Below are 12,354 nucleotides of genomic sequence, written 5' to 3'. Positions count from 1 at the left end.
CAATACAGAACAAGTATGCAATGCCGGAGACATCTCATCGGCCATTGCATTTAAAAGGCAAACTGAACTCAGGGATGTTTGAAATACATTTTATTACATAGCAATGCAGCAACATATTATTTTATATTAATGTTTAATGCAATTTTATATTAAATAGTAAGGTGATCTGTTATTCATATAAACACACTTTAATATCTTAATACCATTTTTAATTTTGCACATTCTAATTTTATATGTCTTTAGGGATGTTTTATGTGTGGGACTAGGGACTGCTGGTCCCTTTATTATTTATTCCCTTTTTTTCATTTATCGGACATTTTCTGAGTACCTTCCACGTGCCAGGCTGAGCTGGGTGCTTGGGAAACAAAGATGAATAAGACACAGCCCCTGCCCTCAAGCAGCTCGAGGTCTAGTAGGCGAGACGGACTAAGCAGAGGGTCAGCCTGTGTGTGGAGGGAGCCTGTAGGGGACGTTAGGCTGGCACGTGAGCGGTGAGCAGCCTCAGATCTTCCTGGGGGTTTGCAAAGGGCAGTTTCAACTCCTCTTGCCTCTCACCGTCTCGGCCTTTCATTTCCATATAATCATATAATACCTTGTGACAGTTCTCAGTTTTTCTTCTATAATCCCCTTTTTTGCTCTTTAAACTTCTTGTGATAATAATAAGTGTCATACCACATGCACAGTTTGCCTTCCTCATTCATGGATTCAACCGACAGTGGATCAAAAATATTTGAAAAGACATTCCAGAAATTTCCAAAAAGAAAAACTTTAATCTGCCACGTGCAGATGACTATTCACATAGTATCTAACCATATTTACAACGTTCACGTAGCATTTACATTGTATTAGGTATCATAAGTAGTCTAGAGGTTATTTCAGGTTTACAGGAGAATGTGCCTAGGTTGTATGCAAACACCATGTCATTTTATGTAAGGCACTTGCTATCCGTGGGGCTCCTGGAACCAGTACCTGCAGACACCGAGAGACAACTGTGCATCAATTTTTACAGCTCACTGTGTGCTTTAATCACTTAGCACCATAATCCTACATTTCTGAAGATCCACACTTTCACCCGTACTTTTCGAGAAAGAAATAACTGAAACCCAGGAAGGGAAGGTGATTTGTCCAAGATTATTCTGAAAGTAGGTAGGGGAGCCAGGACTCAAGTGTCATTTTACCGTTCTTTAAAAATGAAACAAAATAGTATGGAGCTACCGACTCTGAGCTCGGCATTGATTGTGGAGAGAATACGTATGAGATATAGACTCAGCTTTGTTGTTCTCAAGAAGCTTGTTTCTATTGGGGTTGGGACCCAGGTGTATAAACAGACAGAGGTTTGTATTGTATACCCTGGAAATGTCCCGAAGAGAGAATGGCTGACTGTCCGGGGCCAGGAGAGAGGCTGCAGGGAACGATAGAAGGTGCTACAGAGGAGAGGGTTGCTCAAATGCCTCGTGCCTTCACAACTCAGGAGGAGTTTGCCAAGGAGGCAGTGCTGAGAAGGGATGCGGGGCAAGGGGTCTGTATGTGCAAATGCGTGGAAGAGCGATGGCACATTGGGGGGTGCGGCTGGAACAAAAAGAGGATGTCAAGGAACAGTGCGAGGGGAAGATGGAGACACAGGTGAGGCTCAGCGCCCAAGGTCTGCTGTATCAGTGACAGGCGGTGAGGCCAAGTTGTAGTAAAGGTGTCAACCCCAAGTCTCAGTGACTTGACACAATAAATGTTTATTTCTTGACCACACAAAGGCTGCTTCGGGGTGGAGGCTGTCCTGGGTGTCTCCCCTCCCAGCGGTGACTCAGGGGTCTGGATCCTTTGTGATGCCGCCATCTTCCAGAGGAGGCGAGAGACAGGAGGTGCCATCAGACACTTACCCGCTCAGCCCAGAGGAGGACTTCACGTTCACAGCCCTGTGGTCAGGCGAGACATTTGGCCCTGCCTGGGTGCTAGTTGGCTGGGAGCTGTCCGTGGCAGCTCGACACTAGGGCGGGGAGCACAGTCTTGGTCTGCTGGTCGTCACTGCCACGCCCTTGTGTGTCACTCGAAGGGTTTGGTCTTTATCCTGTAGATAATGTTAAAGCAGGGAGATGATGTGATCAAACTTATGTTTTAAAATCATCACTCTGACAGCGGGAGGGGGAAGCGTTACGTGCACCCACCGTTCCATCTATTAGATGGTGGCGTCGGGACCGTGGCAGTGGGGCTGCATAGGGAGAGACAGTTTTCTGGAAGTAGACCATATTGACCAGACTTAGCCACAAAAGGGATGTGAGAGATGAGGAGGAAATTGGAGCTGGGGTTTCTGGATTGGGGTCTGGTGTTACTCCTGAGAACAAGAGGAAGAGCAGATTTGGAGTGAAGGGAAGAAGTCGGGTACCTGGCTTCTCTCAAATTCTGTGAAGCTCCAGCTGAGGATGTCTTTCCATGTGTTGTTTCAAACGGCGGTGTTTTCAGTTTTTAGGAGTATCCTCTGATTTCCTACAACAAATGGCATTTATCTCTGTAGGATCGTGTTGGCATTGGCGAACATGGTTTGGCTGGCGGAAGGTTCATAAGTACACGATAATCTTCCTGCACTTGATGGGTTGTTCTTCATCTTGTTGGTGCCTCTTCTGGAAAACAGTGGCTCTGGATTCTCCTGCACTGATTCTTTTTTATTATAGTAAAAGTGCCTTCCCTACCTCAGTGACTCGTAGAAAAAGTAAGAGTCTTTCCAGTGGTTTTTAAATATGTAAACAACGAATGGACTGTATTTCTAAATGAGAGTAAAAGTGATAAGACAAGTAAAAGCACATTGTAAGTGTAATATCCTATGTGAAAACTATTTTATTTATTTAATATTATTACTGTCATTTTGAAATCAATGATACAGTAGCAATGCTTGTCATTTTATGATTTATTTCACCTGGTTTAGATGGCTACTATGTTTATTGGTGATTTTGTTTTATTTTGTTTACTGAAAACAAGAAAAAGAACCATATGACATTCTAGAGGAAAAAAATACACCTGTACTACTAGACAGCCCAGTAAAAATAGAAGACCAAAGAGAACCACCAATGAGACAGCAATCACAAGAAGAGTCATCACCAAGACAACCAGAAGTAAAACTTGACAAACAAGAATTGCTTAAACAGTCATACTTGGGACAGTCATCTGATGAACAGATACCTGAGAAGCAAGAATCATTTGAACAGCCATCCCTGGGACAACCATCCCAAGAACAGATACCTGACAAACAAGGACCCCCTGCACAGCCATCCTGGGGACAAGCATCCCAAGAACAGATACCCGACAAACAAGGACCCCCTGAACAGCCATCCTTGGGACAAGCATCTCAAAAACAGATGACTCAGGGAGAACACAAAGAAGAACAAGTACCATGAAAACAAAGTATCAGCCATAGTTGTGAAGAACAACAGTCTGAAGCTAGAAAGGATTGTAAGGCAAATGAAAATGAAATTAAGCCTTTTTTCACATTATGCTGAAGAGGTATGCTAGTAGAATATTAAAATTAATAAATTTCATATTTTGGTGCCCAGACATAATGTTTTAAAACAATGATTGAGACTAAATGTATCTGGAATTCTTTCTTCTGTTCCCTGAGTGTAAAGCTGGAAGTGGAGGGGTGTGGTTGATGAGATTTGATGGACGTTGTCACGGGACCCAGATCTTCCCTTTTTCTTAGAACATCACCCGTATCTGGCATTCCAGAGTGACTCAGCCATCCTGAAAATTATACGTATTTACATAGTTATCTATAATTAATTATTCCTATTTAAAAGTGAATTAAGACATAATTATTATTCATATTATATATAAATCCACACACAAACACATCTACTTTATATATACATATACATAGATATACATGTCAGAAATAGACAATAGAACCCCAGGGAATGGTGCATTTTTGGTGACGAAGGGAATGGACTTTCAAGTCAGACTACACAAGTGTGTGAACTAGGTCTGTGTCTCATCCATAAACTGGGGCTAATAATAATGCCTACCTCATAGGTTGTTGGGATAGTTGAAAGTGGTAATGTTTATTGCTGGATACATGTGAGGCACAAAAAAAGTTAACTATACCGTTATTTCATTTTGGTGGTTGCCTTTTTTCCATTAAATGAGGGACGACAAGCAGATTATTCTACACAGAGCTTCTGCTAATATTATTGCCAGATTTGACTCTTAGGAGGGTTAACTGTTAAGCTTCTCGACTGCCAGAACAAAGATGGCAACAAAGATTTCAGGATTGTGAAGGTCTAGTTAAAATCATACCAGTTCTTCACCATCTGTTAATTAGTAATACAGGGTTGGCATGTGGAAGGAGAAAGGAATGCTATTATTTCACCATATTTATGGTTTCTTGATTTATCGTTAGACTTGACCGTAGCATTTTGTTACACCTTACGGAGGAAATTGTAATCAAATGGAAACCATCTCCATCTTGTCTTTAGATTTTTTTCAGTTAATTAATACATTTCTGGTGGAGAACCCATCAATTTTGATCTGGCTCCATTCTTACAACATGTTTTGGTGCGTGAAAAGGAATTTAGAACTGCATTTCTCACTCTTTTTGCCTGAGCCCTCTGTTCCAGTGTCTGGTGCGTGTTATTGTGGGAAAAGGATGGATTCGGGGTAAGAACCTCCGTTCTAGCCCAGATGTCACCCTTTATTGACCCAACAGTCTTGAGCATTCACTTGATCTGGTGTCTTCTGTAAAATGAGAAGTGTAATATTAGAGCTGGGAGCAAATCCAGAGATCACGGTGTTTACAGCAGACATTGTACCATGAGGTCACCATAGAGATTAGTTTAGTAGGCCCAAAGGCACATGTGACCTGCGGCTTATAGATAACAGGGCAGGACTTGGACTCATGTTTTTCTTTCTCCTATAAAATTTATTTTTTTAGTTCCAAATCCACTAAAATACTTAATCTGCCTTAGTATGGAATTACTGTATGACAAATGAAATTAAACTCTCTAAAAGTCATAGTAATATTCTGGTGTAAGATAGATTCTTTCTATTTTAATGGATACATAAATACTGCTTCATTTAAAATATTGCATCTAGATGATACCCACGTTTGGGGCCTAATTTTAGAGTCATCTGGTTTCTGGGGGATGGATTATGTATCAGTATGTAATACTGAATCACTCCCTTAGGGATTAATTCAGTATTAGTCAAACAAAAAAATTCAGATTCAAACAATGCCAAAGCATCTCAGCACATTTAAGGATAGGAGCTGGGGGTTGGGAGGGGAGAAGGTGGAGAAGGGGCAGGAGGGACAGAAAGGGGCCTCTTCAGATCAACTGAAATAAGGTGACCACTAACCCTGAACTAATTTCAAAATCATTTCAAAATAAATTTTCAAGGTTGTTTTCTGCATCAGTGCCTGCCTGGCAGAAAACTTCTGCCTGGATGCGTTGTGATTAGTTTTTCTCTAATACTGTAGATCCTGGACTCTCAACATGACAGAGATTGTGGCCCAGAAAATCGCCCAGAATCCAGACTTTACAGAAATACCAGCTCTTGTGAGAACTGGGAGTAGAATGTGCCCAGATCACAGCTGCAGAAAGTTTTTCCTCTAACCTGCTTTTTTATGTTTTTCGGATGGCCTGGGAGTAGAAATCAATAAATTTAAAAAGTCACCCTTATATCCACTTGAAGTCAATTTTTCTTCCATCATGGTGCTTCCATCTCACATACGGACAATTTTTTTTTTTAAATAAATTTATTTATTTATTTATTTATTTATGGCTGTGTTGGGTCTTCGTTTCTGTGCGAGGGCTTTCTCTAGTTGTGGCGAGCGGGGGCCACTCTTCATCGCGGTGCGCGGGCCTCTCACTATCGCGGCCTCTCTTGTTGCGGAGCACAGGCTCCAGACGCGCAGGCTCAGTAGTTGTGGCTCACGGGCCTAGTTGCTCCGCGGCATGTGGGATCCTCCCAGACCAGGGCTCGAACCCGTGTCCCCTGCATTGGCAGGCAGATTCATAACCACTGCGCCACCAGGGAAGCCCCTGGACAATTTAACAGCAAGAAAATCATGTCTGGGGTGAAGCTGAGGCCCCAAGCAGTAGGGTCTCCTCAAAAGCTAAAGGTGAGGGTTTTCCAGTGGATTCCATATTGTTCTGATTCCTTTTCTTGGTGATATTTCTTTTTAGTAAACATTTAAAAGAGTGAAATGCGGTTCTTTATAATTAAGTCTCACAAAGATTGTTCAGAAAACCAGAAGGGTTTAGAATAACCTGTGCACATTTCCCCTAATGACTTTTTTTTCTTGGAATGTGTATTGGAAGGTATGGTTTTATTTTTATGCAACTTGGAAGTTCTCACAAAGACGTACGTAGAACCTCTTGTACGTGAGGTTCAAAGTATGAAAACATGTTACCTAATGAATGATTAATTCCAAACAAAAAGAAAAAAAATACTAAGGCCACCTGGGAAATGGATTTTAAATTCTATTTGCTTATTTTTATGAGAAAATACCCACGTGGCTAAGTGCAAAGGTTTAACAGTTTTCTTTAGCAAAGATTTTAATTTTAGCAAATAATGTAAATGAACATGGGAAACATATTTCCCTTTTACAGAAAGAAAAATACGGCAAAAGAAACTATTTCTGATTCCATTGAGGTAGCACAGGTTACTTTGTACACGAGGAGTTGCTTTTTTCTTACACTTTTCAGATTCTCTCTTTGCCTTTGGCTTTTGATAGTTCAATTATGATGTGTCTAGGTGCATAACTCTTTGAGTTTATATCCACCTTGGAGTTTGTTGAGTTTAGTGTTCAGCTACTGATTGGACAGAGATTCTCTTAAGCACCTTGATTCAATACATCCCCAGCCTTTTCTGAGGGGCTTCATATGTGCATTGGGTATCCCTTCAATACTCCAGCAGGGAATTTACAACTCTGCTGTAACCGTCACTTCCTGACCAGAGCCTCAAGGTCAGACAGAGGTGAGGGTTTAGGGTCTTCTCAGGTCTTTCCTGGGCATGCACAAAGCTCTGCACATGTATGTGGCATTCTGGATTCTCAGGAATATGTCAGAGCTTTACAAAGCCACTATAGATGTCTCATTCCCTAGTTTTTTCTTAAAACTGGAACTTAAAATGTAAAAATTTTTTGGCCAGCCTCTTGTTAGTCCCAGTTAGTGTTGCCACATCAGGCAGCTGTGATGTTAAACAACTGCCACTGATTGTTTTTGACAAATGCCCAGAGATAGGGCTGTTTATACAGAGTGAGCTCCGAGTCAGGTCAGACAAAGAGAAGCCTTGAGAATGGAGCTTTTTTCGGAGCTGCCAGAACGGTCAGATAATGACAGATTTCTGGGTATGAGTTTTGGGGAGCTCCAAACCCCTTCTGCCTTCTCCAGTGGGTGCTAAGCTGTGGTTTTCACAACTACCAAGAAACAGTTGTGAGGTGATTCTTTTTCAAGGCTATTGTTGAGCTGGAGAGAGGGAACTAGGAATAGGTCAGGTTAAAACGTCACAGAGTTTGCTGTTCCTACTGAATAAATGCTCCTTGGATAGCTACAACCCTTTGATTAGTTTCTAGAGTCCTGAAAAAGTTGATTTTCACCCTTTTTGCTGGTGTTCTCCTTACTTTTATGAAGAAGTGGACTTTTGATGGTCCTTACTCTGCTATTTCAGAAATGCTTGTCTTGAGGCATTCTTGACATGGCAACTGGTGGGAATGCAGATCGTTCCATTTCTGCACCTGCCATATGTTTTAAATTCTGTTCTCTCTTGGTTCATACAAATACAGAGAAGCAGATCAGCAATCCCATACGGCCACTGGACTGGGGAATGGCATGTCAAGTTCTCTCTCTTGGGAGTCCTCAATCTCTGTGATTGGTACATATGACAGTTTCCTTTATTTGACTTTGGGTAGATGTGGGAAGAGACATTATTCTTCCCCCACCGCAAGGGAAGCAGGGAAGGAAAAGCTGAAGCATTCTCCTTTGAGCCAGTGATTAAGATGACCGTATAAATTTATTATCTGAACTAGGGTACTTTTGATAATGAGAAGGGCTACTAAAAATGATTTAATATATGTATGTGTAAGTAAAGCGAGAGAGAGAAAGAGGGCTGGAGAGAAGAGAGGAGAGAGAAAGAGAGAGACACACACACACACACCCAGGCTCACACGTGCACACACACGCACATACAGATTTATTGACCACAAAATTAATTTTATCACATTGCTGCATCTGAAGATGGTTTTATTAAAAAACAAGTTTTGAAACTTTTGAAAGCAAGTTTTTATATAAAATAAATAAGATATATCCATGTGCATTAAGACAAAATAGGGGTTTTTTGATATTGATGATCTGAACTTAAAAAAAAGCAGAATAACCACTCTTGGTATATATTCATGTGTGTTAATTGCATTCCTAAAATTATATTTATTTAATACCATGTCCCTGGAATTTTTCAAAAAATATCTGCTTTTAATATGGTGTAATTATTTTAAATTTCGTATAAAATTTCCTTTAATATTCTTCAAAGTAATATTTTGTGGTTAATAAATTTGAAATTTCTGACACCTCCAATTTAATCTTCTCTACATACTGTTATATTTTTAATTCAGAAAATACTCTCTCTAGAGGTGCTGAGGGACCTGGTAATCTCATAGCAAATTTTGCTAAGGTGAAAATTCTCATTGCTATTTTAAAAATATTAAAATTGTAAATATTTCAGGCAAATATTTTTGTAGTTATTGTCTGTTGCTTCCAGTCAGGATGTCTTTTGTTGACAAATATTTTTACAAAACAAAACTCAGCAAAGGGTTGTTTCTATTGATGATTCTTTTAACGTTTTGTTAAAATTATATGCTGCCTCTCAATTTTATGTTATTGTGATAAAAATACAAATTAATCCAATTAAAAATAGGTTCTTCATAAACTTCCTACTAGTTGAGATACTTCCAGGCAAAATTATAGAATTTCCAAATTAAGTCGTCCACTTGAACTCTCGTCATTCAATATGTTGAATGCCTTCTTTTCTTTTTCTTTTTTTTTTTTGGCCATGCAGCGTGGCATGGCCTGTGGGATCTTAGTTCCCTGACCAGGGATCAAATCAAACCTGTGCCCCGTGCATTGGAAGTGTGGAGTCTTAACCACTGAACCACCAGGGAAGTCCTGGTTTTAAGCTTTTCCCCACAAAATTGCAAACTTGCAATTCTATGAAATATAGTTGCAGTTGTATAAAATAAGATTGAAGGCTTTATTTGGCTCTATTTGTTGGATAATCTGATCAAAGCTTACAACTGATTTTGAACAGACAATAACCAAAATTTAGAAAAATTTGAGAAATGTTTACTCCACTATGGATTAGAAACAAGGTAACGAAACATGTTTTGTGTGCGGTGCAGATCAAGAGTACTGGAGACCGTGGGTGAATGCTGGGGCTCTTATCTGTGGAAAATGCATGAGTTTGAAGCACAGATGTTGTGTAGGTGACCCTGCCTTCAAGCCTCTGCTGCTTGCTTCCTGGATCTCGGATGTGTCCGGATACGGTAGAGAAATGGCCCATCTTCCCTCATTCTGAAATAGGCAGCTCCCTTTAGTTGGCTCCCTGGTCATTTCCTGCAGCCCTTCTGGGGCTGTCCGAAGGGGCACCTTGTCATTTCATGAAGTATTAGTGATGTGGCAATCAATTCGAACAGGTGGGCACAAGTTGTATCCAGAAATGGCATCTTGGCTGGAAGAATGCTGCCTGTCACCAAGATGATGGATTTCTTGTAAGCAGTATCTCTGCTTATTATTTATAAGGTGCATCTAGTATAAGTCACTGCTTGTAACTCAACTGAACAATTGAAAAGAAAATTCAGGGAAGGCTCAGCTTTAACTGTACATCATGGACTCTTTGGATGTTGCGTTTGTCCCTCCAATTCTGCACTTTAAATGCTAAAATAAAATGCTTAGAAAAGAATACGAGACTTAACTGTGAACTCTGAGGTTTAGAATGGTCTACCCAGAGAATTTTTAAAAAGTTAAGTGTAGTGTGTTGGTGGCATTGTTCACTGGTGACACCAACAGGCATTAGTTTGAATAAAGTTTGCATCTCGTATTTCTCAGTGGGAAAACAAGGTCACATGCCAATGAAGCTGAATTCCTTCCTCAAAAAATACACATAGGATATTCAGAATTTTAAGAATTTGAAAATCGGCGAGCTTAAATTTTTTTTCTTAATCCTCGAGTGACATATTCTGACGTATTTCTGGAATTCTGCATAATGGGCAAATTCCAGATTGCAATGGAAGAAGAATCAGGGGACACCCAGCTCCCTAGGGCACACATGCTGGTGAGCTCGCTGGGAAACTGCAGCACCTAGATGCAATTCCTTTTATTTTTATCTAAAAAAATCTGACCAGTGAAAACTTAGAATTTTTCATGCATCACTGATTTGGGGCATGTTTTCATTTCCCCCCCCCCCCCTTTTTTTTAACACAAGATGTCATTGTGTGATTCTTTCAGCAGATCAGAGCACAGCAAGGAAATGGGCCTCTGGCACCCTTTCCTGGGGCAGGATCCATTGCTTCGTGCTCTCTGAGAGGAAGGATGCGGCAAACGAATCACCTAAATGCCCGTGAAGCTCAGGTCCCCCTGCTCCGGAGGGCATCTGTCTCTGATGTCGCAGGTGCATGGCACGCACCTTCGTGGCACTCAGGTGTGCCTCTTTGAGGAGTTTGAGGACACAGGGCAGAATGTGAGGTGGGCTTCCCTGGTGGAAAGGGTGTCGGGCAGGAGAGCAGCTGCAGGGCTGTGCCAGACCCTGCAGGACTGGACCTCCATGTGGTCTGATCTGCTGATTTTCCGTGGGTTTGTTCTCGGCCAGGGCCCCAGGTAAGCCCGCCCCCCCCTTACAGGAATGTGAGTTAATTCTAATTTTAGATGACTTCTTTTTCTATCTAGTTTACCGCCTAAGATTGCTAATTCTGACTTTCAGTCTGCCATTTGACACCAGTGGTGTGAGTTATGAATGCAAACAATACATTGACAGGCAGGAGGAAGAGCTGGCCCTGGTCGGCTGGCTGACGTCTCTGGAGAAATTTCTCAGGCCCCGCCTGCTGTATAGATCAGCACCAAGACTGAACAGCGGGAGACAGTAAATCCCGTCATTCCATTTAACCTTTCCTACCTTAGCGCAGTAATTTCAGAAGGCTCCAGAGAGGCAGGGTAAGACTATTTCTAGAGGAAATAACTTAGCAGAACAACTCCCAGTGATCTCCTAGATGGAATTTGGAATTATGAGTGTCCCTGGCTTACTCGAGTATTGATGGCTCTGAGGCTGTCTCGTGGGACCAAGCTGCATACGGTATTTCCATGGACACTGTATTCAAACTGCAGCAAGCAAGAAGCCAACGGGCTTTCCCTGGTAGTGGCAAACCAGCCCTTTGTTATTGCTCATATTCTGAAATATCACAACATACAAATAGTTAATCTTTTGAGACCCTTAGAAATGTCAGATCAGAAAGTCAAAGATCGAAGTCTACATATAAGTCCAGCCTGTGAGCTGCTCTGCACACGTGCCTAGTTTTGCTAATGGAAAAGATTTAAAAAACATTTGCTCTCAAAGTGCAAGCAGTGGTATGAAGTAGGGCATTTACGTCCATGTGACCCCAGTGCAGCCAAAAATAAATTAAAAAAAAAAAAAAAAAGAAACCGGCTTAGTCACATTGCTAGTGATGAATGGCAGGTGCCAGCAGAGCTCCTGTTGCTGCTGGGAGGGTAGCAGCTATTTAATTGTGCTGTTCACTGCTGCCTCCAGGGCTGGGGACCACGGCCAGCACGTGTGAGCCCTCCAGATGTACTTGTTGAACCAGCCCCTCCCGGCAACATCCCAGTTCCGTGACGACCTAGCTAGAGTCTGCTGCGTAACGTGTTTGCATCTCCCGAGCCCACATCAGTTGAGGGTGAAGAAGGGATACCAGAACCTTGTGGTGTTGCTGCCAGAGATCACAGTCAGCAGGAAGTTTGGAACCATCTTTTTTGTTGGTAATCCATCACACTGGGTGAGGTATACGTGGAACTAGCCAGGTGTGCATAATTAATAACCAGCACCAAGGGACATTAGGAAGTCCTTGAAACTACTCTCTTTCCAGTTAAAACAATAAGACTGTTCGCTCATGATTATATTGATGAATCCTGCTTCTCTGCAAGACAGGCACAGGCTAATTGGCCTTGTTGTAACAATTACTCAAAAGAGAGATCCCTCTTCTTAAATGACATCTAGCCCCGAGGAGGGCCTGGGGGGAGGGGCGGCGGCTCCCTCCCTTTGTTCTTGCATGTGACCCCCCAGGGACAGTCTCCTTGGGCTTGTGTCCTCCGGCTTTGCAGGGAGGTTGGTTTT

General features: G+C 41.8%; 1 protein-coding gene across 1 annotated transcript in view; it reads left to right on the top strand.

Moving 5' to 3' along the window:
- DCDC2C (doublecortin domain containing 2C) overlaps positions 1 to 12,354 on the top strand; it is a gene marked incomplete at its 5' end in the record, with an annotated part of 154,232 nt that overhangs the window by 103,302 nt on the left and 38,576 nt on the right.

Source organism: Balaenoptera borealis, assembly GCF_965194805.1.
Source record: "Balaenoptera borealis genome assembly, chromosome: 15".
Classification (NCBI taxonomy): Eukaryota; Metazoa; Chordata; class Mammalia; order Artiodactyla; family Balaenopteridae; genus Balaenoptera; species Balaenoptera borealis.
This window is presented reverse-complemented; position numbering and strand designations above follow the sequence as displayed.